The sequence below is a fragment of the Nomascus leucogenys genome, chromosome 4 (assembly GCF_006542625.1).
Source record: "Nomascus leucogenys isolate Asia chromosome 4, Asia_NLE_v1, whole genome shotgun sequence".
Lineage (NCBI taxonomy): Eukaryota > Metazoa > Chordata > Mammalia > Primates > Hylobatidae > Nomascus > Nomascus leucogenys.
Window position 1 is genome coordinate 32,083,944 of NC_044384.1, and position 6,669 is coordinate 32,090,612.

Here is a 6,669-nt window from a genome sequence, read left to right on the forward strand (position 1 = left end):
GCGAAGAGAATTGGCAGAACATGGCAGTCCTGGGTCTCTGGCAATGATGGAATCCTGCTCAGCTGGCCTGGACAAGAGCCCCTGCCCCTGTCCTGAAGGAATTTCCCTGACTAGACCTTGATTTTTCTCCAAGGGAAGAGCCCTTTGTCCATTGACCTCCATGGCCCCTGACTTTACTTTCTAAGATGCTCCTCTGCATTCATTATCCTCCACACCCCCTTTGCCATGGGCATGGCAGTGCGTGCATCCTTTGGGTGCTGTCCAACTTTCATAGCTTTTTTTTTCTGCTCATGCAAGTGTAGAGACCTGGAGTCATTTTAGGATTCATACAGTCAGTGGCCTTTCTAACTGTATAATTCTCTCAACAATTTCTGGCCTGTTTACTTCCAGTCAACTTCCCATGCTTAGAATCACAACCGAACTTGTATGCTGGACATAGTTCTCAGATCTGGGTTCATGCCTCTTTTTTGCAAGTTGGTGGAGGCTACACGGAGGACATCTCAAACAATAGGCTGGAACAGGATGGCAGAAGCCTCATCTCCTGCTGGTTCTGGCTCAGGAGCAATTTACTTTTTGAATGAGGTAAACTCTCTAACTTCTGGGCATGTTCTCTTCCCTTTCATTCCTACTCTTGAATGCCAGAGCTCATATCTCTTATTACTTATATATATGAAACCCATCTTTCTGGCCCTTGTTCAGATTCTTTCCTTACAGCTGGATGTTCTGTAAGTGCTTCGTTGGCTTCCATGTTAGGGAATGTGACAGGTCTATCATAGATTTTGCAACTGCTTGTCATGGATCTTCTTTCCTGCCTCCAGTGTCTTTCTCTGCTGCTCATCACCAGACTCTTAAGCCAGTGCCACATATTTTAGATTTTTGAACCTACTTCAAAATGTCAAGCACAATGGAAGTTTATCTTTGCTTAAGTAACAGTGCAATTTTGATTTACTGACCACTGGGCAGCTCTTTTCTACATAGTGACTCAAGTATCCAGCTTCCTTCCCTCTTGAGAGTCTATGAAACCCTTGACCTTGGGTTATAATCTGTACCAACTGGTATCAGAGGACAGAAGGCATGTTGGAGAGGAAGCATATCTTTTATCTTAAAAATCTACAAGTGGAATACATCAACACCCTCTCACATTTAATCAGATACAACTTCCATATGGCCATACCTAATTACAAAGACTGGGAAATGTAATCAGCCATGCGCCTAAAAAGAAGACAGGGAAGGGGATTTGGGTGAATAGCCAGTGATTTCTGCCACAGGAAATGGTTGGGCCACATAGGAAGTTTTGTATTCTGGTCTGGTTGGGTCTTTTTGCAAGGGGGCATTGTGTGTACATGATACAAACAAGAGCATGTCCAGAGACGTGTCTGGGACCAGAATACCATCAAGGTCATTGCGATTGAGCTTCCCACCTGGAATGGACTTCCTAAAGGGCTCTAAAGTTTATTATGCAAGCTTATTAAAACTTGCTGCTCATAGCTATGCCTTGCCCAAGATACTGTAGCGAATGCTGATTTTGTGGGTCCTTTTCTTTCTTCCCTTTGGGTAATCCTGTTCTGATCCAAATGAGTAAGCTCCCAGCACTTGACACATGTTTTTTGTCCCCAGTTACGGTCTGTACGCTCCCATTTAGCTCAGGCTGGCTTATTTTATTTTAAAAAAGTCTCATGCAAAATCTCTTGGAGACAGAACATTTTAAAATATAATATTGGGGGAGTTTGGAATCAAAGGCTTTATAACAATAATATCTACTATTTACTGACTGCTTACTGTATGCCAGGCATTGAATAGACATCTAACTTAATACTTGAAATAATCTCATAAGGTAGATATACAATTAGATGAATGGTTGAAGCGAAAGAGAAAATTTAAGTCTATCTGGCAACTGTTTTTAAATAACTAAAGGACTATCATGTGGGAGTGAGATAAATATTCATTCTGCATTGTCTCTCAAAACAAAACTGGGACCTCAGACATTATAAGCCACTGGCAGACTTAGGCTTAATGTAAGGAAGAACTTCCTAACAGTTACAGCTGACTGAACTAGTCCAGGCTAACTCACAAGATACTAATCTCATTGCCTTCAAGAGTAAAAGATCCCATTTTGATACCTGGAGGGTGGAAGTTGAGGAAACTCAGCCATCTGTTCATCTATCTCTTCATCGGTCTGTCGATCCATCCATCCACCTGTTTTTGTTTGCATGCATTCACCAGTTATTTATTAAGGCCCAGGAACTGTGCAGGGTGTTAGTTGGGGAAGGTGTCTTTAAGGACCGTTCATCCCTGAGATCCTATGAGTCTCTGACTCTCAGCCTGTAATATGGCCCTCAACACTGGGATTCCCTGTCACAATCTTCAAAGTACACGATCTAGAAGTCTATTGTGAGCTGTCTTCTTAAAGAAAGTCACAATTTAAGGCTCATCTGACTTAGAAAAAGTAAGTTCTGTTAACCAGTATACTTCATTCACTTGGAATAATTTGAAAAACAGTAATCTAAACAAAATCAGAAAAGCAAATTGTTTTTTTTTTTAAACTTAAAGAAAAATTTATTCATAGAATTTGGGAATGTTTGTTCCATATAGATTGTTTAATTAAAATTTATTTCTTTCTTGATTCTGTTACAGATTAATTAAAATTTGTTTCTTGATTCTGTTATATATATGGAGAAACCATGTGAAAAGGGATGCTATGATCTGAGTAAAAGACAAGGGCTTATAGTAAAAACTAATCTTTTATATAACTTTTAGGACCACCTTGAACCATACTGAAGTGTTATATTTCTTCAACAATTCTAAATTTCATAAAGAATGTCAGGCCAGGCACAGTGGTTCACGCCTGTAATCCCAGCACTTTGGGAGGCCGAGGTGGGTAGATCACCTGAGGTCTGGAGTTCGAGACCAGCCTGACCAACATGGTGAAACCCTGTCTCTACTAAAAATACAAAAAATTAGCTGGGCATGGTGGCACACACCTGTAATCCCAGCTACTTGGGAGGCTGAGGCAGGAGAATCACTCGAACCTGGGAGGCAGAGGTTGCAGTGAGCTGAGATTGCGCCGTTGCACTCCAGGTTGGGCAACAAGAACGAAACTCCATCTCAAAAAAATAAAATAAAATAAATGACAGTTTTTCTGTGTGTATTATATTTAATATGCATTGCATTTTAAAATATTTTTTAATTGTACAGGTAACACATGCTGATTGGTAAAATATCTTGCAATCTGTAAGACACACAGGCATAATCTTTCACGTCATAATCTCCTCTCCAGAGGAGCTACTTGAAAAGTTTAGTTACATCTTTTTCTCCTAAAAGTTTTTTAGAAAAAGTAAACGGCTTTACTAAAAAGCCATTTTTAGTATAGATCTATCATATGATCTATAAACAATTAAAAAAATTCATCCATTACATTTTCAGGCTTTAGCATATTTTTCAATTCCTCAAAAACATGTCAATGTGATTTTATTTTCCTATGTCTCATTTACTTTTCTGTAAGTAGATATAACTTTTCAAAAAGATAGTCAATTCCCCAACTTTTAAGTCATTCTTCAAAAGCATCAACCTTCTCAAGACAATGTATATTGCATATTTTACCAAACAACCTTTCAATTTCAGCATGTGGAACGTAAAATGGTGGACCTGGATGTTTAGTTGGATCATAAGAAAGAACACACAAGAGATATTGAAACTTCTTTCCCAGGAGGGATAACATTATATCTGCATAGCATTTGCGATCACCTGGATTAATGGCAACTAATGCTCCTCTATCCTAAATCATGTCAAATTTGCCAATATTTGTCCTGGGAAGATAGAAAATACTGCAACAGTACAATGAAATGTTCCCCAAAGAACTCTTAACTACTTTAGTTTCAGGCATTTTGGTGATTGGTTCTTCTGAGTAAGAAAGATTCTGCTCTGTAAAAAATTCTCGTATCCCAAGTTCACTGATTTCCACACCAACTACACTGTGTCCCCGGTCTGCAAACCATTTCATCCCAACCACTTTTCCGCAAAGAGGAAAAAATACCCTTAGTCGACTCTCACCTTTAAGAAAAGTATCTAAATTCTTCTTTAATAGTTGATGTCCTTGTTCCTGACGAAAAGCAGTGTTGCCGTTCACCAACTTGTCTTGCCATTCTTCCAGAATTAGTACTTGGTTTTTCTGTACCTCAGTATCGGAGTACTCTTCAATGTCAAGTGAAGTTCTTGTACCATCCATAGTTTCATAGACACCTTTTTCTCACAAGCATATGTCTTCCGTGCCTCGCTTACAGCGGGTTGCCGGCCATTGCCTCTGCCACCAGTGTCGTCCCAAGCAAATTGTTTTTAAGGGCATTAATGGGACTAAAGATGCTATCAAGTGGAGGTCCTCAGGGATCTGATTTAATAAATTTATGAAGTTCTTTGTAGCACTTCATCACAATGGCCAATGCTGATTGATTTATATATGGATGTCCTTGATGGGGGTGAGCACAGAGCAGATTCACAAACAGGCTTAGACAGCTCCAGTCCTATCTGGGATTTCCCTCATTCAGGAAACCAAGATTCTACAACAGTTTCTTTTTTGCCATGTTCTTGTACACTTGGGAGTGCCATGCATCCCTTCTGACCTGTTTCTCATCTGCAGTGTAAGGGGACCAAGGGAAAGGATCTCTAGAGACCTTTCCAGTTTGAGCAGTCCATGATCTTATGATTCTTTTTATTCATTCAGCAAATCCTGAAAACTATGGTTTATTCTGGGTCATAGCTTCTAGCTTTGGGGAGGTCTATAATCACATAAGCACATTATCTTAGAGACAGTCCTCTGAGAAGTATGATGTGCATTTCAAGGAAATGCACTGGAAGAAGCCAGTCTTTGGTCAAAGGTTTGCTTTGGGGGTCAGGCCATGGCTGGCCACCTCAGTCAGATTTAATGCCCCAAATGGACCTGCCTTAGACAACTTCTTTTTCAGCAAATGGCATTGTATGGAGAAGAGCGGAAATGGAAGATGCTTACAAGAACTTGAAAGAGATGCCATGAAAATGCTGAACACACGGAGAAGAAGAAAGGCTGAGACAGAAAGATGGGCTCTGGTTACTTCTTCTCTACCCTCTAGGAGCCTTCACTCTGGCTGTATAACAATCACACTATTTTTTAATTTGTTCTCCCAAGAGATCCACTGTCTGAGAGGAAATCTACAGCCCCATGTCCACTGGAGCATCACATGTACATGATTCAATTAACCTTTAAGGTGGCACGGGAAGTTTGTGCAATAGGAGAGCCATGCCTTAATTGGCAGCCTGACACAGACAATAAAGTTTGATCAGATAAAGAGGGCATCGGAGACATCATTAGCATCCTCTACTGAAGACTACGTGGGGTGTAAAAGTTGTTTAATTTCTGCTGGAGAAGTAAGGGAAGAGGAAACCTGGTTCACATTTCCTGCATGTTTTGTTTAGTAAAGATCACATTTCCCTACTATAAACATCAAGCAGGCCCAGTATTTTGGTGTGTGTACAGCTTCCAACCTAGCTTTTACTGCTCTGCAATCCACCAAATGATCATTTCTCTGTTATTAAAACTTTGCATTTCACAAGAGCTGTTTTGGAAAAACAAACATAAATAGAGGCAGATGGGGTGATTCCTTCTCAAGAGTTTCAAATGGAAGAAATGGATGGGGCAGAGGGGAAGTGAGACAGTGTGCTAGAGAAAGCCTGGAGGACGGTGGCTCTGTGTGTGTGTGTCTGTGTGTGTGTGTGTTTTAACTTTCACAAGAGTAGCAGGTGGGGAGAGGGACTCTGGAAACCATGGAAATGAGTACAAGGTCAATGTCTGGATATTCTCTTATTATTCAGAAGAGTTATAAATCTTAGCCCTTCCAGGAAGTCTTGCCCAAATGAGAAGGGAAGAGAAGGGAAACTAACATTTACAGAATGCCTTTTGTGTGCTGGGCACAGCCCAGATGGTCTCCCTGCTTCTCACAAGCAGCCCTAGGAATGAAGTTTTATTATGCTGCTTTTCTAGATGAGGAAATTGAGACAGAAAGTTTGCAAAAGTTGTTGAGAGGGCCAGCCAGCAGGTAACAGGGCATGAATTCCATTTCAACTCTGCCTTTCTCCCCTACCCAATTAGAAGGAAAAGTAACAGACTTCTTCAAATAGAATCTGACAAAAAAGCTTCTCTCCACTAAGTGGATCATCTTCCCATTTTCCTGCAACAGATAAAAAATGCCTACAAACTGAATTTATTTACTAATGTGCATTTAAAAGAGCTTCGAAATGTGCAATACTAAAAATGAGCAATTAATTTTCACTTATACAAAGACACTTAAAATTAAATAGAGCTAGACCAATTCAGGTATGATTATCACTGCTTTGTTGTAAATTCTTTTGGAATCAACAAATTGTCATCAAACATAGAGCAAATGCTCACTCTGAACAAAATACTGAGGACAGTGGGGAAAAAAAAGAAGTAGAAAAAGCCTCAATGCTTTCAAGGAAAGGAGACAAGGAAAGAGAACCAAAGGTGGATACTACATGTACCATGTTTACACCATGCACACACACACATCCAAACATGCAATGTATACACTCACACACACATATACCACAGAATCACACATTACTCTAGGCACTAGGGATATATGCTAAACCAGATAGACACAATATCTGCACTTATGGAGC

The 6,669-nt window shown here is 40.1% G+C and overlaps 1 pseudogene; it reads right to left on the bottom strand.

Moving 5' to 3' along the window:
• Nucleotides 1–3,142: 3,142 nt before the first annotated feature.
• On the bottom strand, nt 3,143–4,299 carry LOC105739639 (annotated as a pseudogene).
• Nucleotides 4,300–6,669: the final 2,370 nt, after the last annotated feature.